The 25,202-nt window shown below is 40.0% G+C and overlaps 2 protein-coding genes and 1 pseudogene across 5 annotated transcripts in view; 1 reads left to right on the plus strand and 2 right to left on the minus strand.

Annotated features, from left to right (window-relative positions):
• LOC126958748 (cytochrome c-like) overlaps positions 1–18,750 on the plus strand; it is a 75,581-nt pseudogene extending 56,831 nt beyond the window's left edge. The window contains exon 3 of the transcript XR_007727281.1: positions 14,357–18,750. The product of XR_007727281.1 is annotated as a cytochrome c-like (transcript). The remainder of the gene's footprint in view (positions 1–14,356) is intronic.
• BNIP2 (BCL2 interacting protein 2) overlaps positions 1–25,202 on the minus strand; it is a 1,133,240-nt gene that overhangs the window by 908,153 nt on the left and 199,885 nt on the right. The window lies entirely within an intron of this gene.
• Positions 1–25,202, minus strand: part of RORA (RAR related orphan receptor A) — a 1,262,381-nt gene that overhangs the window by 57,068 nt on the left and 1,180,111 nt on the right. The gene's annotated exons all lie outside the window — the stretch shown is intronic.

A 25,202-nucleotide genomic window follows, 5' to 3' on the forward strand; every position in this document is an offset into this window, starting at 1 on the left:
AGGCACACCTCACACACACACGGCACACAGGCACACCCCACACACACACGGCACACAGGCACATCTCACACACACGCGGCACACAGGCACACCTCACACACACACGGCACACAGGCACACCTCACACACACACGGCACACAGGCACACTTCACACATGCGGCACACAGGCCCACCTCACACACACACGGCACACAGGCCCACCTCACACACACACGGCACACAGGCACACCTCACACACACACGGCACACAGGCACACCCCACACACACACGGCACACAGGCACACCTCACACACGGCACACAGGCACACCTCACACACACGCGGCACACAGGCACACCTCACACACACGCGGCACACAGGCACATCTCACACACGGCACACAGGCACACTTCACACATGCGGCACACAGGCATACCTCACACACACACGGCACACAGGCACACCTCACACACACACGGCACACAGGCACACATCATACACACGGCACACAGGCACATCTCACACACACACACGGCACACAGGCACACCTCACACACACACATGGCACACAGGCACACCTCACACACAAGTCTATTCAGCTGCAAGTCCTACCTCCACTTGCTGAGAACCTGTATGACGGGGCACCAAGGACAGCACACACACACACACCCCCCACATACATACAGACCACACACATACAACACATATACACCACACACACCACAGATGCACACCACACATGCCACACACATACACTGCACACACACCCTACACAGACACCCCACATGCTTACACATACACCTTACTCCCCACCCCCAACAAATGGGTCTACACACGGGTCCCTCCAGCTGCAAGTCCTGCCACCACTTGCTGAGAACCTGCGTGACTGGGCACCAAGGACACAAAAAGGATGCACAGAACGCACGAGCGCACCTCATCTTGTTACATTAGCTTCACTGCATAGGAATTAAGGATGAAAGTGAAAACTTTTTTTTAAGGAGAAAGAAGAGTTGATTATAACCTTGAAGGTAAAGTGTAGGGATCTGATTTGCAAACTCTAGAGTCTGGGGTGGAATCTCTACCCTGACATTTGTTAGCTATGAGAACTTGGACACTTTCTTAATCTCTCTGTGCCTCAGTTTCCTCACCTTTAAAACGAGCCCTATCTCATTATTACAGGGTACACAAGTGCCTGTATTATCAATGCCTACCACATAGTAAGTGCTCCATAAATGTTAGCTATAATCATCACTGTCTTTGTTTTGTTTTTGTTTTTGTTTTTTTTTAAGACAGGGTCTCACTCTGTCACCCAGGCTGGAGTGCAGTGGTGCGATCACAGGTCACTGCAACCTCCACTTCCTAGCCTGAAGCAATCCTACCACCTCAGCCTCCTGAGTAGCTGGGACTACGGGTACACACCACCACGCCTGGCTTTTTTTTTCTTTTTTTTCAGTAGAGATGGGCTTTCACCAGGTTGCTGAGGCTGGTCTTGAATTCCTGGACTCAAGTGATCTGCCCGCCTTGGCCTCCCACAGTGCTGGGATCACTGTCTGTCTTTTCAGGATGATAGAATTTGGCAGGGTCTGCAGCTGGAGTTGAAGGAACTATCAGAAGAATGAAGGATAGGACACTGTATTCCTTTTGTATAACGACATGGAGTTTCGCAGCTTTATTTCTAACACAGAGGCCTAATGTGAGAAATAACACTAACCAGGGCACGATGGAAAGAAACCAGTGCTTCTTTCTAGGGAAAGCCCACAGTGAGGCTGGCATCTTGGAGAGGTGATAAGTGGAGGAAGTGGGAGAGAGGCCTCACACACGGTGGTAAAGTGGGGAAAAGACTGAACTACAGGGTTCGGAGGCTCTCACAACTGTCCGTGCAGTGAGCGAAATTCACCAAACGCCCGTAACACTTTGTGGTCCTCTTTCTCCATGGCTCAGCTTCCTCATCTGTTCTTAGGCATAGTGCTGCACTGAATAATCTTCCAGAGCCGGCCCTGCTGTATTACACTGTGATATGAAGAGTGAGCTGAACTGAACTCTCATTTCCCCAACAACAGGGACCTCTTTTTTTTTTTTTTTTTTTTTTTTTTTTTTGAGACGGAGTCTCGCTCTGTCGCCCAGGCTCGAGTGCAGTGGCCGGATCTCACCTCACTGCAAGCTCCGCCTCCCGGGTTCACGCCATTCTCCTGCCTCAGCCTCCCGAGTAGCTGGGACTACAGGCGCCCGCCACCTCGCCCGGCTAGGTTTTTGTATTTTTAGTAGAGACGGGGTTTCACCGTGTTAGCCAGGATGGTCTCGATCTCCTGACCTCGTGATCTGCCCGTCTCGGCCTCCCAAAGTGCTGGGATTACAGGCTTGCGCTACCGCACCCTGCCAACAGGGACCTCTTTTTATGGCAAAACCCAGCAGGTGTCATCTCTCAGGGAAAAGGGATAGAACGTGGAAGAGAATTCTACCTGGTAACTAAGTTTTCATTTTCATTGGCTGAGGAAAGGAAACACAATGAACTGTTCTCTTCAAGATGCAAAATAAAAGTTCTGGCAGCTAGTACATCATTTTTACACACCTAACTCCGGGTGCTCCCCCTGCTTTTTTTTTTTTTTTTTTTTTTTCTTAATGTTAGAAAATAACATTACTACTATGAAACAAAGAGAATTTTTTTTTCAAAACCATGTCTTGCCATTACAGATGAGACAAGGCAACACCATGCTAATATGGTGTTGATGTCAAAGATTTTTTTTCCCTTCAAAGTAAATAATTTTAATTGAATGTGCTAGGACAGAGTTAGGTTGTTTTAATTTTTTTTTCCTCTCTCTTTGAAGGCCACTAATTGTGCCCTTTTGCTTTAAATCAATAGAGGCAAAGCCCACGGCAGATAGTGTCAGTAATGCAAATCCATTTCCTATTGTAATTCACTTTTCAGTACAAAACCTTTTCCATCAGCAAAGCATTTTAGAACCTCAAGCTACACTGTTCCCAACTGCAACTGTCTAAGGTATTGGAGGTCAAGGACAAAGTCCAAGGCCAAGTCAAGGACCATCAGGATATAGAGGAGTAACTTCTGAGGCAGCCCTGGTGGTAACATAAAAGCATAATATTCATCAGACAAGCACTTTCGCTGTGAGATGTTGGGGAACCAAGCCCAGTGGGGTGACTGGCGTCAGCTCAGTGTTCCAGAAAAGCCAAACTATTCACCACGACTTGCCCTGATTTTGCCTTCACTGCTATTCAGAGGCCTGAAGCAGTCATTGAAAGCAATTCCAAGAAATCGAGTTAAAAAAAGAGAAAATTAAAGTTTAGAAAAAAATTATTTGATAAGTGTGTAGACTTACAAATAAATTCTGAATGGAACAGAATTTTTGGGGGGTTCATAACCTTTGGCATATTTGTTTTAAAAACCTCAAACACACCCACCAACAGTGAGAAGAATGGCTAGCACTTATGAGGAATTATTATTCATTTAAAATACCCTTTAAACTATGTCACAAAGATAAATTTGTTTACCTGTCCCCACCCTTCAAAATACACAGTATTTCTATTGAAGCCAGTTTCTTGTTCTTGGAATCAGCTTTTTGAGTTGTCAGTTAGGCTGGAAGAGCTGATTAGTATGGAACTTAACATTGTCGGTAGCAAAACAGGTGCTCTACCAGAGAAATATCAGTCCATTTTAGGAATGTTTTTGAGAGTGAATCGTGGTATCTATGAGAGAAAAATCGAGCCTTTTCCCTCTTCTGGTCTGCTAAGGTAAATGGTGTGACGGAAGGATATTTCACTGCCCAATTAGCGTGGTCCATTTTCAAGTGAATCTATTATTTTCCTTTCCTTCCTCATTCTTGACTTTCAGACACTGCAAAGTAACCTCAAAGAATGTCTTCTTTGGGCATAGTTTTACAAATACTCTTTAAGATCCTTTATCACATTTCAAAGCACTTTGCAAAAACAAAACGTCCTCAATGGGGCAGGTGAGATCTCAGGAACAGTGATAGAATTCATTTTAAATAAGTCTGTGTGATTTTTCTACTGTATCATTTCAGGGACTTTCCTTAAAGAGGCTTTAAGGAAGAACTTAAAATGGAGAAAGCCAACTTTTGAACGTGGTGATCACGTTGCCTTCAGTCTCCTCTACGTCAGGGAGTCAAGGGGCTGTGGAGCCATCCGTTCCACCTGCTACATGGTTTCTCACCCTTCTCCGAACCTGACAAATGCTATGTGGCATCTCCATCACGGTTGACATTGCTAGGCCCCACTTCTTATTCAACTTTAACTGAACAATGGGGAGCAAGAAAGGATTATGTAAGAAAAAATGAAAAAGTTTGAGGGCCAACTAACAGATTTCCTAAACTAATGATGTATTTTAACATTCCAGGAATTTGATTTAGGACAAATTGTTATTTGGATGGATATTTGTCTATTGAGAGAGTAATTGTTACACTAAAGGAAATTGGTCACATATTTTAGCAATGGCTATAAATGACCAGTGGGCCAAGGATTTTGAGATCGTGAGAGACTTCTCCAGGAATGTAATCATTCATTTCACTCCAGTGTGGCTCTCCCCCATCTGCAGCCAAAACAGTCCCCAGGAGAAGCAGATAGAGACGGGAAAATAGGTAGCAGTTCTGTATAGTCTTCAGTAACAGCTCATAAACCTTAAAAAAATGGGCTTTTAATAAAGCCCATTTTTATATTTTTAAACATAAAATGGAATAAAATGATGATAGTTCCAAAGGACTTCCTGTGGGGAAAGTTTCAATGGGGAAAGTTTCAATGTCACAACTAAAATTTACATCAAATTCCCCAGCACACCCTTGTCTTCAACCCAAGGCTGCGTAACGGACATTTGCCGAGCCTGGGAACAGGGAATTCTGTGTGACTGCAGTAAAAGCACCAAACGGCCTCATGACCAAACCCTCCTGCCTCTTAGTGATTTCTGAACTGGTGGCTGAAGTCAGAATTGTCCTTGATTACTATCAGATTATGACAATGAAGTCACCATTCTGTGTTCTTTTGAGCAGCAGGATTTTCCCTTGTGTTGTCCCTCCATTCAGCTTCCCACATTCACTGCTTGCGTACAAGTTTGTTAGTCAGGGGAGTAGCAATTCTGACACAACTGAAAATGTGTATGATCAACAGTGGGGTAATCTGGATATCTGACATATACTGTGGGCGTGGAGATACTCCTATGCTGTGGTGGATGATAGCCTTCGAATGTTCTTTGTTGTCATCCACTCTATTAATTTTCTAGAAGAAAGCTAGTGGCCAATATTTTCTTCCAACAAATTCACTGGCTCCAACCTTGACACCAAAATGAGGATGGAGTGTCAAAGTTCTGATGTTGTCATTGCCCCAAACTACTTGGAGCTACTTCTTATGCAGCTGCTCTCAGTGCCAACGAGATAAGACACAGTTGTACTTTATAGTCCCTCTCCTTTTTTTTTTTTTTTTTAAGATAGGGTCTTGCTCTGTCACCCAGGCTGGAGTGCAGTGGCGTGATCTCGGCTCACTGCAACCTCCACCTCCCCCAGGGTTCAAAGGATTCTCCTGCCTCAGCCTCCTGAGTAGCTGGGATTACAGGTGCCCAACACCACGCCTGGGTAATTTTTGTATTTTTAGTAGAGACAGGTTTCTCCATGTTGGCCAGGCTGGTCTTGATCTCCTGACCTCAGGTGATCCTCCCACCTTGGCCTCCCAAAGTGCTGGGATTACAGGTGTAAGCCACCATGCCTGGCTTATTTTTTTTTTATTTTTTATTTTTTTTAAGGAAAATGACCTGGTTTGGTTTCTTCACTTACCTTTTTCAGAACATTAACTATTGGTTGTTTTCAAATATCAAGCTCAGTTTTCCAGGAGAACTATGGCCACTATGGAGAATATGAAAACATTGCTAAAGGAGGTGAAAGCCATTTCAGAAGAGGAGTTATATATTAGCTTTTGGCAGTGACAGCATTATGGACACGGACATTCAGCCTTCCCAGTTGACTGCTTTGAAGGGGCAGTGTTCACATGGAAGTTTACCTCCTAGTATGTTTGTTAAAATAAAATCAGCTTCATTACCTAATAACATAAATGACTTGGGGAGAAAACTCTGAGTCTCACGTTTTATTTCTCCTGACAATGCTGTTCAATTAGGGCAGACTTTGTGGAAATTCTGATTTCATTACCCATCACTGCTGCATGAAAATACGCTTTCTGATGTCATGCTCCGAAAGAAACGAAGTTGTTTGCTACAACTAACCCTACACAGAAATTAGAAAATTATATGACAAAAAGTTAACTTCAGCCTGCAGTTGGGACATAGGTTATTACTGAAAGTAGTCGTCGGCATGGTTTCTGGTTTCACAGTAAAAGAAGACGACTTGAAAGGACTCAGTGGTTTTGATGCTCTTCTGAAATGAAAACACTCAGTGAGCGCGCAGCATTGGGTTGTCATTAATGTCAGCCAAGCGAAAACACTGTCTCCATGAACACTGCAGTCATTTCCCCACTGAGACCATGACTTTCCACTCCCTGGCATTTCGGGCACTGTGCTAGTACTTTTCCAAAAGAGACTCTTAAGGCAATTCATTCTAGATAATCAAACACACACAACAGTCTTAAGTGAATAGGTGGCCTGAATTTGCTAAAGTCAGCCAACAATTTCCAGGGTCGAATGTGTTCTTTTCTGAGAAATACTGTAAGGTAATGATGAAACCCTCAAGCGCCGAGAGGCAAGAAGTATAAATACTACACTTCACAGTAAATAGCATTAGTTTAAAATAATGTTGTGGATAAAAATGTAATCAAGTAGCTTTACATTGCTCCTGTTAAACTTGATACACACAGTTTAACATGTCTTGTGGAAGAAAACAGGAAAAATCTCTGGCATTCTCGATATATTCTATGATATGTAGCAGCTCTTACATTCTGTGTCTGTTGCCTATTTTGTAAACAGGTAACAAAACACCATGCTTCATCCCAGAGTTATGAGAAAGAAGGAATGAAGCCTGTTGTGTTGGATGGAGTTAATGATATAACGTTAAAAAACCTCACAGTTTCCATCTACTCCCTTGCTCTCTGCAATCAAGCTGGGCACGAGAGAAGAAAATAAAGCGATTTTCTTAGGTAGGGAGTGAGTGTTGGAAAGTGGCATTTACTATATCACCAGGGCATATTTTTTGTTGTTATTTTTCCTCCCCAATTCATTGCCCATGAATTAATTTAAGAAACAAGGCATCAGGGAATAGGCTAAATATGAAACAGTATTTCCTGTGTTTTTTGGTGTCAAACACTATAAGACCAAGGTGCTAAACTTTGGATGAGAAAATATTCTGCAGTTTCTCAGGATCTCACATGTTTGTCATACTTCCTACAGTGGCAGTATACTATTTTTAATATCACTTTTGTATTGCAATGATTTTTAAACACCAAGGTAAATTCCCACAGAAAGATTGCCTGGGGATAGGTATGTGTGTGTGGGAGGGGGGATCTGGCGATAGTTATGTGGTAATCTTTTTATTTCATCCGTTTTCTCTGCTTTCAAATTATAAATTCAAACTGTAATGTCACTCTCCACCCTCTCCCATCTCCTTCCCAATCAACAAAACAAAACAAAAAATTCATATTTTACTATGTGTATTATGAAACAGCCTACAATAGGATAGCAGTGTTTTTTAAAATCCTACTTTTTATCAAGTGTCTGATTTTCTTCTGGCCATCAATCGAATTGTAAGAACAACATAGCTCATTTTATGAAACAAAGGTGATATTCGAAAACTAAGTGGCTGAAGATGTAATTGCCTGTATTTGAGCTGCTTATGACCTTGAAAAAGTATAGAAGAGGGGCCGGGCGTGGTAGCTCACGCCTGTAATCCCAGCACTTTGAAAGACCGTGGTGGGTGGATCGTGAAGTCAGGAGTTCAAGACCAGCCTGGCCAAGATGGTGAAACTCCGTCTCCACTAAAAATACAAAAATTAGCCGGGTGTGATGGCACACGCCTATAATCCCAGCTATTTAGGAGGCTGAGGCACAGAAAGGCAGAGAATTTCTTGAACCTGGGGGATGGAGGTTGCAGTGAGCCGAGATTGCGCCACTGCACTCCAGCCTGGACAACAGAGCGAGACTCCGTCTCAAAAAAAAAAAAAAAAAAAAAAAAAAAAGAGGAACATTTAAGACTTGAAATTCAGATGGAAATTTTAAAGTTTTAAGTTGTTAGTATTCAACCCCAAACACATTCATCTCAAAAAATATTAAAAGCCACAGAATTTATAACTTATGCATCTATAGTTTCTCCTTTAAGTGGTCACTAAAAAGATATCAAACTTTTTTTTGCTATAAGAGCATATTTAAAAAGTATCAATGAAAGTGTTACCAGTTTTCAATCTTCCTCACTTGGACATTAAAAGGATTAAAGTTATTGTCAGCGCACACATGGATCAGCTTTCAATGGAAAAGAATTAATATGTTTTGATGTTGTTTGTTTTCCTTAAGGCTCAAGGACACTCAGCAAAAGACGTAAATAGAAGTACATATTATCATGTAGATGGTGACTCTCCAAGGGGATGATGAGGGAACAGAAGTAATACTACCCTAATTCTGAAATAATAAAAGCTCAAGCAATGAATGGCTGAATTTACACCTCAAAACTTCGTGGAAGATAGGCATATAAAAATAAGCTTTCAAAATTGAATGAACTCATTACCACAATTAAAGAAAACAAAAAGAAACATTTTGCATAACTGCTGGTTTTGCTGCTCCTTCTGCTAATTTAGTTTGTCTGGAAGAGTCACTGTGTGGACCACTGATGCTTCATCACACTTACCCAACACCTTTAGAAGAAAACAGGATAGCTACAAAGTAAGTAGTATCTTTTTATGTTTCACATTTCCATAAGGCGATTTCACAGTATTCCAGAGTGAAATCAATTAAGAAATAACTATAGCTATATAGGGAATATGCAACACATTAATATATTTATGGAGACTATATCTAGGCACAATTATTTTCAGCATTTGAAAATTACTGGTGACAGTGAGTAACGTCCCTTCCCTGTTGTTTTGATAATCTCATGTCTTTTAAGCAAAAGGAAATGTATACTGCATAATAGCTTTACCACTCTGACCTCAATATGGAGTAAAATGACAGATAACAAGCAGAAGCCGGTCAGTTTCACAAGTAAGTGATTCTGATGCTTTGGCTCATCCTGGTCCCTGCTCGGTTCTCACATCCTGATCTGGCTGACTTAGTTAAAACCTGCCATTTCTAAAGTTTAAGAAATTAAACATAGTTTGGGAGTACAAAGACCCATCTTTGCTCTGATCTCATTAACAACCTCATAAGAGTTCATTTCCCTCACTAACTGTCCTCAGGAAGGAAAGTTAAAAGACCTTGAATAATTTTTCCTACAGCCCCACAATGATACTGTACTACTGTCCTCTTTCCTGGTCTGAAACTCCTCTGGAAAGAGATGCACAGCCTCTAATAAATTATAGTTTTTGTTTTGTTTAGTGTACTCTAAGGAGCTACATGGAACCTTTTAAATCATTCAAAACCATGCCCTAAAGTCCTCTGTGATTAACAAATCAAACCCCTTTCTTTTCATGCAAGGCACCTGAGGCTGAGAGGTAACGTGACTGTCTCAAGGTTACCAAGCTGGGGAAGACCAAGGTGATACTGCCACCATCTGTTCATTCTCCTGCCACCTTTTCAACTAGGGTTTATCCCAACCTCCTCATTTCACAGAGAAAAACAGAACCAGTGTGAACAGAAACAATGCACTTGGGAAGAGTGAGCCGAGGCTCTTTTATCAATGTAGCTGGTTGAGCTTCGGTAGCCACAGGGGACCTGACTTTGAGGACACAAAACACAGGATCCTTCATGGTTCACAGTGGTGGTGTTAGGGAGAGGCAATGAGCCTTGCACAGTAGGTAGAACACGATGAGTTATCAGGGAGAGAAGGGCCCAGAAGACTGGGAAAATGATAGTGGTGTCAAACAGGAAAATTACACTAAATTATACCATGTCTATTTTACATTTTCCTCAGTCTCCGTCCTAGCCACAAGTGCACTGCAGTCATATTTAGAGATACAGCTTATCTTGCTTTTTGAAAAGTTTTTCTTAATATTTGTCCTAGGGTCCACAGGAAATGAAAAGCTCAAGGCATCCCTAGTCCTCTCCCCGCAAGTCACCTGCTATGAATACCTACATTCATTCTTCGAAGCATTTATCACTCCCTGGAATGCCACATATTTATAAGCTGTCTCCACACATTAAGAATAAGATGTATAGAGCAGGAACCTGTCATTCTTCTCCATCCTATCTTCCCAGTGCCTGCCTCCGTGCCTGACACACAGCAGGTGCTCCAAAGGAATAAATAAATTAGGAAATCCTACCGCCTGCTTCTAGCATGTAATATCTACTACCCTGGAGTGGAATGAAAGGGTTATTAAAATACCCAATTACAGCCTCAGGTCTTTCCTTCTAGTGTGGAAAGTCTACGGCAAGAACCAACACAAATTAAAGTGTCTAAAAAATCAATTGGGGCAGGCATCTTCTTCTGAACTACATTTACTAGAGCCTGCCACCCACAGATGTCAAAGGAATTCACAGGATTAAAAGAAAAGGCTGGAGGTGAGAAAGTTAATAACTACTCTTGCGACATCTAGGGCTGGGCTGCAAGTGGTCAGCACATGGACCTCTCCATATATGTTGTTAGATGTCAAGGACTGGCTTTACAGATAGACAGCCTTGGACCCCAGTGCTAAATCTTCCACTTATTAGCACTGTGATCATGGGCAAATTATTTAACCTCTCCAAACCTCTATTTCCTAATCTCTACCACAGAGATAACAGTAACTACTTCACAGGGCTGTTATGAGGCTCCAATGCAAGAATATATGTAAGCAACTAGCTCAATGCCTGGCATACAATGGTAACTGCTATTACTATTGTTATATGAGCTATTGATATTTTTATCTGATCCCAGATAATACTCAATAATCAAAGTTAATCTCCATCTGCTTTTCTGAACCAGGAATTAGTGCTTTATCCTGGGATTACTATAAGGTCAAGATGGCAAGTGAGTTTCAGCTCATATTCCGAGTCACATGGATTTCAAGTGAATGCTTGGGGGCTGGTTGAGATGCACTGTGCTGTGATTGATTGTGACATGTGCCAAGGGTGTGGAGCCAGGCTTGTTGGTTGGTTCTAATATTAGAATTGGTAAGCCTCTTGTAGTAGTATCACGGAGACTAACAGCTATTTTAATATTACATAATAAAGCATAGAGAAATCAAAAGAATGGGCTAAGAGTCAGATGGTTTAAGTTCTAATTTTAGCTCTTCAACTAACCGGTGAGAAGATCAGAATATGCTACCCCAAATTATGACACTCTGGCATGAAGATTATTTTGAGCTGAAAGCAACTGAGAAACAACAGAAAAAGCTCTCTACCCTCCCCCTATCTGGCTATAAGCAAGGCATACATTTCCCCTTGTAAAGGTACCCTCTGCCCCAACCCATACCAGGAAGAGGAGACAACACTTATCACTACAGATGGGCACTGACTTAAATCTGCTAAAACAAACCTTATTGAAGTAACCCTTGTCTTCTATTAGTTCCCACATACATTTACCTTCCCACAATTTATGGCCCCTAGAAGCCTCAAGCCATTTACCTTTATTTTGTCACTTCTCCATAAGTTTATTGCACTTTGTTAAAATGGTATATAAGTCTCCAGATCTGATGACCTTCCTGGGGGTTTTTACTTAATTTCTGTGAGGCCCCCTCATATACATATAAAATAATCCTTTCTCTCCTGTTAACCTGTCTTTTGTAAGTTTATTTTGTGGGGCCCCAGACACTGAATATAAGCGGGTAGAGGAAGAAGTTGGGTTTTTTCCTCTCTAACACTGAGTAAGTGATTTTAATCCAGTCACTTCTCTTTCACTGTAAAGTTATTTCCAATTGAAGTACTGTGATTTGCTGATACTGATTTTTTAAAATGTAAGTAAAGTAAAATACATACAGCTCTGACAGGGCCTGGGGTACAGGATGGGTATTTTTTGTGATTATTTGAAAGAAAAATAAAAGCACAAGGCTATTATATGGAACTGTAACAGTTAAATATTTTCTGTCCTCATTCAAAAAGATTGACTCTTCCTATCAATGAGAAATATATTCACAATGAGAAAAAATCGTAACATTTTTGGCACTAAAAAAAAAAATCAGCAAATGCTTAGTAATTCTCCAAGAAAGACAAGACTGTCGTGAATATGGCGGCTCTTTAATAACCAAGGCACCATTTAAAAATAGCTAGAATTAATTACAGGGCTAATGACCCATTGAAAGGCTTATTTAAATACCAAAGCCAGCACTGAACAATCATGGAAAGTATGGCTTAAAAGGGCTTTAGAGAGCAGAAACCAGGAACCGCAGTTGAAACAAAAAACACATTATCCTAGAACTCTAGCTACTTTGGTAAGAAACATTCAGGATGTGAAAAATCTCAGGGGAGTTCTCAGGCTGGGTAAGAGAAGCCACTAGGATCAACAGACAAGAAGATGACACATACGGTCACCTTTTGGAAAAGAAGGACTGCTATTTAGCATTCACCCAAAGAGAAGAGAGAAGAGCCCTTCTAAAACCATTCTCCCCCAGCCATCAAGGTTTTCTTTCCCCCATGCTCACCCCCTGCTTTTCTGATGTAGCCACCCATTTTTAATGTACCATAGGATAAAATTAAAATTTCCACAGACAGGAAAATATATATTTTAATAAGTCTCTGTGGCCATTTTAGAGCTGCATTATCTCCAAGAGCTTCCTGTGTCTTGGTCCTCTGTGCCCTGCATCCACGCCATCATAAGCCAAAGAAGAGGTGATAATCTTCAGTGTGCCCTACTTGCCAGGCAAAAGTGATGCCACTGCAGTTCTTAGCTTCTCTCTGTACCAAAATGGCCTTTCTGTACATCAGTATCCTGGGAGCACACCAGGTGGCCAGAGCTGAAACAGTTTCATTACTTCATTCACGGCCATTGATTAAATGCATTACTCTTACCCTTATTTACTATGGCCTAGACATGCCTTGTAGTTGCCTTGCTAAGTTAAAAGTGTAATAAAATCAAAAGCTTCCAAAGCCCTTGAGAGCTCAAGGTGGGGAGGTAGGAGAGGGAGTGAGGCACTCTCGACATATATTGGTTTCAAGGAGCAAATATAAATTTTAGTATAAATTGCCGTTCACAATAACGCTTTTAAACCAGCAATTATTTATACTGTACTACTCGAGAAACCCTATAATTATTCTGAAAGCACTTGCCAACGTCTACCCTGTTTCATATTTGCCAACACAGCCTTGTTCAAAAGAATTAGTGGCGATGTCAAAATTCTGCTTGGTACTAGGGTTACTGCTTGAAACAAGAAGTGATTACACGATGTTGGGATATTCAAGGAGAATGGGGCCAATAAAGTACCCTAAGAATGAAATTGTCTTGTATTCATATTCACAGGTGGGAAGAAAAGGAAGGTGGTGGTTGAAAGGGAAAAAAATTGCTTGAATTTTTTTTCCTTTTTTTTTTTTTTTTTTACTACTTTCCCAAGAAATACTGTCATCTGTTGAGCAAAGTGACTTTAAGAAAATGGTTTTTCAAATGCTGGAAATGGTAGTGATTTGGAGGAAAAAAGATAACCCACTTCTCCCTCTTCCCCACTCCTTCCTGCCTGGAAAATGTTTCTATTTCCAGCCTTTACTCCTGATATTTGTAAGTGAATCTGGGTAGTGACTGTAGAACCTCGGCTTACACATCTCAAAACACCCATCTGTGCAGGTCACTTGACTTTGCTGACCTATTTTCTGCTGTTTCTTTCTGTTACACAAATCTCCCCCACTTGAAAGAGCAATAGTCCCTCTACTTTCCAATGAAGCACAGACAGCAGAGAGATTTCTCACTCTCTGTAAATGCAGAAGCTTTTGGAGTGTCTGGCATTTCAGGTGAGTGTTTAGGAAAAACCGGATGTCATCCTGGGTGTCTCTCTCATCTTTATTTCATGCTTTCTCTTCTTATAAACCCACCCAATTGTGGACAAGGGGATCTGTGTTCCCCATCGCCAAGTGAAAATACATTCTAAATCTACCCTCAAAATTGAGGGTGCTGTGCAAAGTTTCATAAATAGAAACAGGCAGGAGAAAAATCTGGCTTGACAACTTCTGAATTTAAGCCATTTATTCTCACCTCCACCCCATTTCTATCCCGCCTCTTCTCTTCTTTGAACACGTCATGTAAAAGCAGAGAACTAAGGCAGCTACCTAAAATAAACTTTGTATTACTTGTCTAAATATTTTAGGGAAGTGTTTTTCCTATTCTGAGTGTCCAGGCTATTTTCTCAGTTCTCGTGTTCACTCTGCAGGTGAAGATACTGTCATTGACTGGGGAATGTGCCTGTGGACCATAACCCAAAGGCGGCATCTTTTGTGATAAAAGAGGTATAACCCTGTTTCATGAGTCTATTGGCCAGGAAAGAGATCCTCTGTGCCTGGAAGTTCACGGCTTCCCCTTTCTCTTCATCATTTCAGGTTCTGCGGGAGGCTCCATCTTTGATTCAAACCTCACTTCTTCCTAAAAGCCTTCGTAAATGAAGAAACCTTGCAAATTACAATAGATGTTTCCCCTCACCATTCATGTATCTAGTTTGTACTTCCTTATCTTCCTTTTGTGAATACAGTGGCTTGCCATTTTGCCTCGAGGAACACTTGTTTGTCCACCCCAATCCAGTGATAAAGGAGAAGGAAAAGATTTATCAGATCATGTATTTATGCACAGCACATCCCCAAACGCTTCAGCAGCAATAAGTACCCAAAAAAGTACTGTTTAGGTAGCCAACTCCCACTGTCTAATTTAATCCCACTGAGACTGGATGTGTCTTTTTCTCCTTTTGTTCTAAAGAAACTTCTACTACTATTTGCTGGCAGGAATAACTTTCTGCCACCTGTAGTACTCTCTGCTTCTGTGAAGGCTGAACTTCAAGTTGCTGTGAAAGAATCTGCATTATCCCTCTATAGTCATACCTAAAATTAACCCACTGTCTTAAGTTATATAAGATCTAGAATGCTCACAACTGTTATGGTTATCGGAGAACTAGAGAGTGGGGCTTTCTGGCACTACAAGAGGATGTAGAAGATGACACATGTGGTTTGGCCTTTATTTGGAAGCAGCAAAAATCACAGAGGTGGTGGTTACAAGACAAAAAAGGCCAGGGGAGTGAACACAAAGTTTTGGCTGAGTTACTTTGTACTATTATGTAATGAGATACAAGTTCAGCCTTGCTTGAGTTTAAATAACCATAATGAACTGTTACAAACTCTGGGATGGAGACATTATAAACATAGGAAATTCTGTACTTGGTCCTCCAGTTGGTCAAGTCTACCTGTATTCATAAGGAACACATTCATTCCCTTGGGCTACAAGAGAAACATTCTGCAAACTGGAAATAGAAGTTACTCTCTGGATAGTTCTCTCAAAGAATATAATGAAGTAAATCCGAACTTCAGAAATCTCTGTGATCATGTATTTTAGAACATCACCAGAGCAAATAGCAATGAATCTCAGCTGATTAGAGCTTTAGTAAGTAATTGGGATAGCTGAATATCCAAATAGCTGGATTTTTATCCAAGTAAACACATGAAAACAAAGACGGCAGTTATCATAAATATTTTTAAAGGAATATTTCTAAATTATGACATATTTCTCTTCTTTTTAGAGAATTTTGAATAGAATTTACTTTCCTGATGATAAACAGTCATCAGAAATTTTATTTTAAAATTTATTAGAAATTTGGAGAGCAGGATGTCTAGCCTCTGAATGGGAACCTTAGTAGTGCCAATGATGAAAGAGAGAATTAAATATGGGTGATGTTGAGAAAAGCAAGATTTTTGTCTAGAAGTATGCCCAGTGCCACGCTGTGGGAAAGGGAGGCAAACACAAGACTGGGCCACATCTCCATGGTCTCTGGACAGAGGACAGCTCAGGCCTTTGGATTCACTTACACAGACGCCAGTGAAAACAAAAGCATCACCTGGGGACAGGAAACACTGATGGAGTATTTGAAGAATCCCAAAAAGTTCATCCCTGGAACAAAATTGATCTTCACTAGCATTAAGAAGAAAGCAGAAAGGGCAGACTTGATAGCCTATCTCAAAAAAACTAACGAGCATTAATTAGTTGGCCACTGCCTTGTTTATTACAAAACAGGAACATCTCATGACTTTTTAATGTGTACCATGATTTAATAGATCTCATATACCAGAATTCAGATCATTAACATCTGACAGAATATTTTTGTTGGGCAGTTCTGTTAACTAAGACTGGATTGTGGTTAAATGAGTATGTTCGATGTTTCTTTGAATTTTGATAGTAATTTTGATTCAGTAACTGCTGTCACTGTTTCCCCCTTCTGAAGATATGGTTGGACTTCATTAGTAATGTTCAACTTTTCATAAAGATGAATACCACCTTAAAACCTATTGGAAACTGGTTTTATGTTTAGATTTATATAACTAGTTATGTGAATATATTTAAATACTGGGGAAATTCCTTCACTGTCTCAGAATCAAGCAAGAGTCACCTGTATTTTGTGTTCTTTTGCCTCTTACAGGCAAGGGCTGAAGATAAGGTAGCAATGTCTACTTTATATTTTTGGCTTTGACTATGCCAATCTAATTAGAATTCCCTGTATCTAAAATGGTTTCCTTTACTTATAGAAAGGTATTTTAGTGTAGACTTTAGAGAAGTGCAATATTTAGAGTGATATTGTACACTAAAGTGTGATAGTTGAGAAGAGTTAAATATTTATTTGATATTACACTTTGGCACGTACTGTAATATCAAATATACTTTATAAATAATAAAATCTTATAAATAACAAAATCTAATAAAAATCAAATAAAGAAATTTAATATTACACACCAAAGTGTAATACCAAATAAAGAGTATTTTACTCTTCTCAAAAAAATCTACTAGACACTTATGAAAAAAGTATTAAATTATTGTTTACGCTATAATGCTCTGAAGGCCTTCTAAGATTTATATGACATTTTGGCCCAACACTAAGTGCCCTGGTTGTTTTCCTTTTTATGTTTTCTCTTCCTCCTTCATCTATTGTTTTCCTTCTTTCTGTAGTCATATGCTAGATCTTATGAGGCCCTCCCTCTACTTGTAATTAATATTTTGTCTTAGAATTAGCTATGTCTTGGAACCCAACCAGATAACTAAGCTTGTGTAAAAACCAATTATAAATAGGATGTACTGGGTCTAAAGAGATTTTCTCTGAAATCAAGTGCATGCACTGTAGTGCTTGAACTTTGGGATTCTGTTTTGGCAACCTAAAGGCCTATTTGCTGACTTCCTAACTTCTCAGATGGTTTGTGACAGCGAAGGTTGCCAGAGGACAGATTCATCACAGGTGAGCTATTGCTGTAGTAGGAAGGCAAAAAAGGTAATTGAAAGACCCTGTTCTTCAAATTACCAAGAGAAAGATGTCGTGCAGGGAATAGGACAATCACCTTTCTGTTATTTGCATTACGGCTTGATAATTATCACAAGTACATTCAGTTTGAGAGTTTCTCGATCTCTTCTCAATGCCTTCAAAAAGATATGTTATAAGACATGGCAAATTGATTATTTACTTAAGCAAGGCCAATGTCACGTTCCAAAAATATTTCAAAGCCAAATACACATAACTTTCTAAATTTGGCCATTGTTTTTTTTTTCCCCTTGACTGTTTTATTCTTGATTGCAATAGCCAAGAGTTAATATAGTTGCATTTTCTTAAGGAAACAACATAAGTTCTAACAAGAAATCTGTGAAAATGAATTTGTGATTTTAGTTCATTTTTGGATGATGTCAACCAATCATTGTAGCACACACCTGGCAAAGCAAAAAGTTTATCACGGCAACTCCTTATTTTGTTCCCTATGAGACTGTATTATATTTGGATCTCTCCAGAACATCTGACTCCCTTCTTAAGGACACTGATGTTGAAAATTATCAGACAGCCACAAAACACAGTCCATTTTATATTAAAATGTGAGTATGTTTCTAAAATGTTCTCTTTTGTTTGTGTTCTCAAGAGTGCTTTCTATAACAAATTCATGTGACATAAACAGGGCCAGCTTGCCCTAGTTACACCCTTACTATTTCATTAACACAGGAACTGGGCTACTATCCTGTTTTTGTTATGCTTATGCTGAATAACTGTACTTAGCCAGCTGCCATGACTTGTCTGTAATCCCAGCACTTTAGGAAGCCAAGATGAGAGGATCACTTGAGCTCAGGAGTTCAAGACCAGCCTGGACAACATAGTGAGACCCTGCCTCAAAAAAAAAAAAAATTAGCCGAGTGTGGTGGTGCCAGTCTGTGCCTGCCTGTAGCCTTGGCTACTGGCGGGGGAGAGGGGCCTGAGGTGGGAGGATCACTTGAGCCTGGGTCATGGCTGCAGTGAGCTGTGGCAACAGAGCAAAACCCTGGGTGACACAGCAAGATGCTGTCTCAATAAAAATAAGTACCTAACTGTATTCAAATGGCTTTCTTCTTCTAATGTGGCTGCCTGGGCAATTTGTCCATCTTTCCCCAGCAGCAGCTGCTAATGTTTAAGTGTAATTTTAGGCTAAAATTTTTTTTAATTAAAAAAATTAAAAGTTACACCAGCTTATTGAAGCAAATATAGAAAATACAGAGAAGTATAAGGAACAAAAAATAAAACATATTGTCTTCACTGCAGAGACAACTAAGTCTTTAAAAATGTACATGTCTGTCTATACACATCTGTACTCACACATGAGCACACACACATGCTGGCAGTGATGTTTTAAAATGTAAGTGTTTTTATACATGAGAAGTTTTAAATTGTGTTTTTTTAAATATTGGAGAATGCAAAATAATAATAAATAATGAGGCATAATTGTAATTGTGATGACAAGAAAGCAATAAAAAAAAAGTTAAACTCTTTAACTCTGAAACTAACGTAAGAATTTTATCCCATGTTGTAGATCCAGGAACACGTGAGGAAGATGCTTTAACTACAAGATGGCTCTCAAGGTTTTTGGACCCCCTTCCATAATGTAATAGATTCTGAATTGTAAAATACCAATACAGTTTTTAAAAGGGTCAAGAAATACAGAAGGAAAGTACATCTCAAGCTAAAACTTTATCCATTGAGAAAAGAAAAATAGCTCAGAACCATTTGAGCTATATGAGTTAGGCAAAATTTATCACACCCTGAGAGACATGATATGGGACTTCAGTCACGCTCCCCCCATGCAGGAGTGGTGGTGGGGAACTATTTAAAGCCGTTTGGTTTCTGACTAGATGCTGCCTCCATTATCTTCATGTTACTGGGATCTGTGGTACAAAGAACAATAGCTTATGGGTTTACAAAAAAATTATTTTTTTCTTTGAGACAGAGTTTTGCTCTTGATGCCCAGGCTGGAGTACAGTGGCGTGACCTCGGCTCACCACAACCTCTGCCTCACAGGTTCAAGCAATTCTCCTGCCTCAAGCCTCCTGAGTAGCTGGGATTACAGGTGTGCACCACCACGTCTGGCTAATTTTGTATTTTTAGTTTCACCATGTTGGTCAGGCTGGTCTTGAACTCCCGACCTCTCTGCCTTGGTCTCCCAAAGTGCTGGGATTACAGGCATAAGCCACCGCGCCCAGCCGGTGTACAAAAATTTTGTTGAGACAGAGTCTCGCTCTGTCACCCAGGCTGGAGTGCAATGGCACGATCATAGCTAACTGCAGCCTTGACCTCCTGGGCTCACACAATCCTCTTGCCTCAGCTTCCCAAGTAACTGGTACGACAGGCATGTGCCAATATGCTCAGCTAGTTTTTAAATTTTTTGGTGGGAGGGGGAGGTTTGTTTTTGTTTTGAGACAGAGTCTTGCTCTGTCGCCCAGGTTGGAGTGCATTAGCTCTAACCTGGCTCACTGCAACCTCTGCCTCCTGGGTTCAGGCGATTCTCCTACCTCAGCGTCCCAAGTAGCTGGGACTACAGGCGTGTTTTTTGTATTTTTTTTTTTTTTTTTTATTTTTTTTTTTAACTAGCTAACTTTTTGTATTTTTTTTTTTTTTTTAGTAGAGATGGGGTTTCACCGTGTTAGCCAGGATGGTCAGCTAACTTTTTGTATTTTTTTTTAGTAGAGATGGGGTTTCACCGTGTTAGCCAGGATGGTCTCGATCTCCTGACCTCGTGATCCACCCTCCTTGGCCTCCCAAAGTGCTGGGATTCCAGGCGTGAGCCACCATGCCTGGCTTTACATTTTTTGTAGAGATTGGGGTCTTGCTATGTTGCCCAGGTTGCTCTCAAACTCTTGGGCTTAAGTAATTGTCCTGCCTCAGACTCTCAAAGTGCTGAGATTATAGGCATGAGCCACCGTGCCTGGCCAACAGCTTATGTTATTTAAATATAAATTCTTGGTAAACAATTTAGGAACTGCCTCTTATTTTTTCCTTTAAAAATTCACTTGTAACTGCTGTTAATCCGAGTGTACAAGGCAACTGGAATCTGTACTCCCAGGTGGCTATCCTCAAGTCTGGGCTCAAATAAATGCTATACTTTATCATATTTTCTGAATTTTGTTATTTAAGGCTGACACGTATAAGTTGAAATTCTGCCAGAGTGAACATGGAGTCAGTCTACCAAAGTAAAACCAAACTAGGGTGAATATTTAAATATTCAGACAAACATCCCTGCTATTGAAACAAATCACAAATATTTGCTTAGCATCCACTAAGTGCAAGATGCTAATGGTGCAAACACCAGGTATGCCAGACAACTGCTCAGCCTTTTATACCTCTTGGCCTAACTAGACACACCTGCAGTTTTCCACATGGAATTCCTCTTGTACTTTGGCTTAAGTGTGCATTTATTCTAATGGTAGAAAATATTAAACAGACTTTAGATTTAGAAGGTGTCTCACTTCACTTCAAAGCAAAGTCTACCTTGTGAATTTAATTAGGGAACCTTCATGAGATTTTAGCCCTGATGTGTATTTCCAACTATTTTAGTCATCAAGAACACTTACTGTTCCAATTCTGCCACTGATGTGGTTGACCTTAGGGAAATTTCTTTGAGCCTCAGTTTCTTCATTTGTAGCATGGGGATCTTACTCACCTAAAACCACACTGAGATAGCTACAGTGCTTGGGGGGACAGGAGACTCTCAGTAAACAGCAGCTCTTATTGTTGTGCCCCAGAGTCTCTTAGGAAACAGGCTCCCCAGAGGTTCAAACCAAGGCTTTTCCTGTGTGGCTACATCACAGACATTGTTTATCAGAGGACACATCTTCTAGTTCACTGTGGTTCATTCTTGGTGGTCATTGGAAGTTTGCTCCATGACAGCAAGCACACACACAGGTAGCGATGGCCTACATATTTATTTTCAAGCAATGTCTTCCAGCAAACATGACATTCAGTATTGTATGAAACATCCCCACAGTATTCCACAGTCCTGCATGCGGCTTTCACTTTGCCCTCTATTGTACGGCCTTTCATGGGCTGCTTGGCTTGAGCACACTTCTCACTACATACTTCTTTTTATTAGTCTGTGAATTTTATATCCAGATAATGAATCCAAAGTCTGAGAAACATGCATGCTTACAATTGGTATACAGCACGGCTGTGGAGACATGGTTGAGAAGCTCTGGGATGAGACACCTAAATTCAAATCTTCTGTGTGAACTTGTGCAAAAATTTTAACCTCTTTGATCCTCAGTTCCCCTCCTTTGTAGAATGCTTATCCCCATTCTGGGTTATCCCTAGAGTTGTTGAAAGGTAAAAGTGATCATGCTTGTTCAGTGTTTAGCCCAGTGTTTGGCATATAGAAAAAATGTAATAAATGGCATCTTATGATGCAATTGTTACTGATTTTATCTTAACATAATACTCTTCACATTTGGCCCACCAAATAAGATCATCTTTTGGAGCCATTTTTCACTGCCAGTGAATGTGAGAATGATCTACACTCTCATCTAGTTGCTTTTACCTTCACTTACGAGAGAGCTGGCTAGGGATGGGTAAACTGAGGGCGACAAAAGACTATTTGCTTGTGTTCTAAGTCTGCTGCGCTGTATTAAATCTGATCTTTTGGTGTCATCAGGACAATCCTCTAACCAGGAAAGGTGGGGGCCTGGGAAGACTACAGCTTGCTAGAGCAAGTCATCCTTGACATGTTGAACTTTCAACAAGTTTATCACTCAAATATATGTGGGGGATAGGGAATCTGCGAGAATCCTAGATTAAAAGTATTTTATCAGCACAAAACAGTGATTATTCTAAGACAATTATATGAGAACATAAAAGTATTGATATTTAAACAACTCAATACCCCCATAATGCCCGAACTAAAACCCTGCAACCAGTACAAGAATAGCATTATTATACATTTTTGCTTCACTTTGTGGAACTTTAAATTTAATGCCACAACCAACAGCTTACAAACTGCTGTGGGCAAGCAGCGACCCCCCTGTGAGCTCGGTAAATGTTATCTATTGTATTCTACCAACATCTCAGCAAAAAGACAGAGTGTTCCTGAAACAGTCTCTAAAGTCATCCATCAGAGCTTTGAAGAAGAACATTGTCTTCTTTTCATGTGGGCTGATTTTAAGGGACAACAGAGGTTTAACAGAGGACAACACAATTGGATTGAGAGAAAACTGCTATATTCCCAAGAATTCTTCCATAAAGGTAAATTCCCCAGATAACACATTTACTTTTTTTCTTTTTAAATTTTTGATTTTTAATTTTTAAAGTTGCTTTTTCTTGCAACTAGAAGCTCAAGTACTATTGCTATTCAGTGTTGGCTTCAGATAGTGCTAGAGGTGGCAAAAATAATTCTGCAAATGCGACTCACAGTGTGCACATTATATGTAATCTATTTTCATGTATTCATTAGCAGAGACATTTGGAATACCTTGTTGCTGAATAATGAAATAAATTGCATTTGTCCAATATCTTCCCATCTATATCACATTTATATCCGGACTTGAGCCTACACCAATGTTATTCAACAGCCAACTCTGTCTCATTCATAATGGATTTTTCTCCAAATGGATCTGTTTCATGTTAAAATTAGTGATAAAGGTAGTTTTTAATGGAATAGGCAGCAGGTAACAGCAGCTTCCAAAAGCATAACCTAATGGGGATAACTTAATTATTAGCCATATCACCTACAGAGAACCAGGATTATAATAAAACTCAATTTGGTACAAACATATATAGATACCACCCCTGGCTTTTTTTTTTTTTTTAAATTAGCTAATTATGATGTGGCCTGAATTGATAAAGTCAACACATCCTCTCAAAGAACCACTTAAACACTTAAGGAAAATGAATAGTCCTTGGATTCGAGGCCAGGGATTTGACGGATTTGTAAATGTTACTCACCTCCTGGCTTGAACAGAAGTGATTTCTGATACAAGTTTCTTGCCCACCTACACTCTTGATGCTGGTAAACTGTTAAGTAAGCATTTGGGTAATATAATGCAAATTAATAACAGAGGCCTATAATTAACATACACTTACATGTGCACTCTAAAAATACGGTATCAAGGAAAGTCTTCCTATTAGGTGATGTGATCAAGGATTAATTGGTTAATGTCTATATAGCCCACCTATACATAAATAAGCTTATGATTATTATAATTATGGAGAGCACAGTTCAAAATCAAGTTCAAAGAATAGTAATTTATATATCTAAGTATAGACGCAAATATTTAACTCTGTAAAAATACTTATTTTAATGCTATTCCAAATGTTTAATAAGTATTACTCATCACTCAAGTTTTACTTTTTCTCTCTTAGCAAAAAATCATAGATGATTCAAAAAATAATTCCCTTTTGCCATTAATAACATTTTAATGTTATTTTAATTTTTTTTGAAAACTTGGTCATAGGAAGGGAAGAGGGAAAGTTTGGTGTTAGTGAAGAAACTACCTTGTTAATCACAGTGCATATTGGTGGATGGATAAGCAGAAGGTGATTTAAATTTATTGAAAGCTAGGTATATATGAAAAATAGAGCAATAAAGTTGGGTTCCTAGCCTCCAAGTCTTATATATTACTTGAGGTTGGGGAGATGACTAGATGAATACATGGTAGCAACTTATAAAGATCATAATAACAGAATATACCAAACCACATTTTTTTTTAGGGAATTTGGGAAGATTATTTGTCATTTGATTTGGGCCACAGAGAATGAATATCACATTTCCCTAGGCAGTGAAAGTGGCGATGGGAGTGAGGAAAAGCAAAGCAGAGGTCCCAGCATGAACATGCATGATGTGTTCAAAGAGAGGCTCAAAGGCAGGGTAGAGTGGAGCAAATGGCTCAACATAAGGATGGAAAGTGGGTAGCCAGGTTGGCGAGACCTAATCCTAAAAGGCCTTGAATACTCTGTTAAGGAGTTTGGACTTATTTTCTAGGTGACTTAAGCCTTCAGAACAGAAAGGAGTCTGTTTAGATTACATGTGAGAGCCCATCTGTCCAATGTTCAACCACAGAATCTAAATAATGATAAAGATACTAACAAAGATGAACTAGCCACAACCATTAATCTGCTTCCATAACAAGCTAGCCTGTGAGTTTTTAAATTATGTTTCTAGCCATTAATAACCAGGGAATTTCACATTAAAGTTCAGATTTATAGATTCTCTTAAAAAAAAAAAATCAAAGACCTGGTGATGATAGACCAGTTATTCCAAATGGCGACAGAGCCAAGGGAGGTGCTCCCTCTTCAAAGCATATGTGCCATCCGATGGTCCAAGTGCCTCCTCTACCTGCCACACTCATACCATCTGCCTAGGGGCACTAAATGTTTGGGTTTGCATCTTTTCTTTTAGAGAGATACCCTCTTTTATTATTATTATTATTTTTTTTTTCTGAGACTGAGTCTTGGTCTGTCACCCAGGCTGGCGTGCAATGGTGTGATCTCGGCTTTCTGCAACCTCCATCTCCCAGGTTCAAGCGATTCTCCTGCCTCAGCCTCCCGAATAGCTGGGACTACAGGCATGCACCACCGCACCCAGCTAATTTTTGTATTTTTAGTAGAGACAGGATTTCACCATGTTAGCCAGGCTAGTCTGGAACTCCTGGTCTTAAGTGATCCACCTGCCTTGGCCTCTGAAAGTGCTGGGATTACAGGTGTGAGCCACCAGGCCTAGCCGATACCCTCTTTTATTAGTAAGAATAATTCTACCATTGCA

The sequence above is a fragment of the Macaca thibetana genome, chromosome 7, assembly GCF_024542745.1.
Source record: "Macaca thibetana thibetana isolate TM-01 chromosome 7, ASM2454274v1, whole genome shotgun sequence".
In the NCBI taxonomy this organism is placed as follows: Eukaryota; Metazoa; Chordata; class Mammalia; order Primates; family Cercopithecidae; genus Macaca; species Macaca thibetana.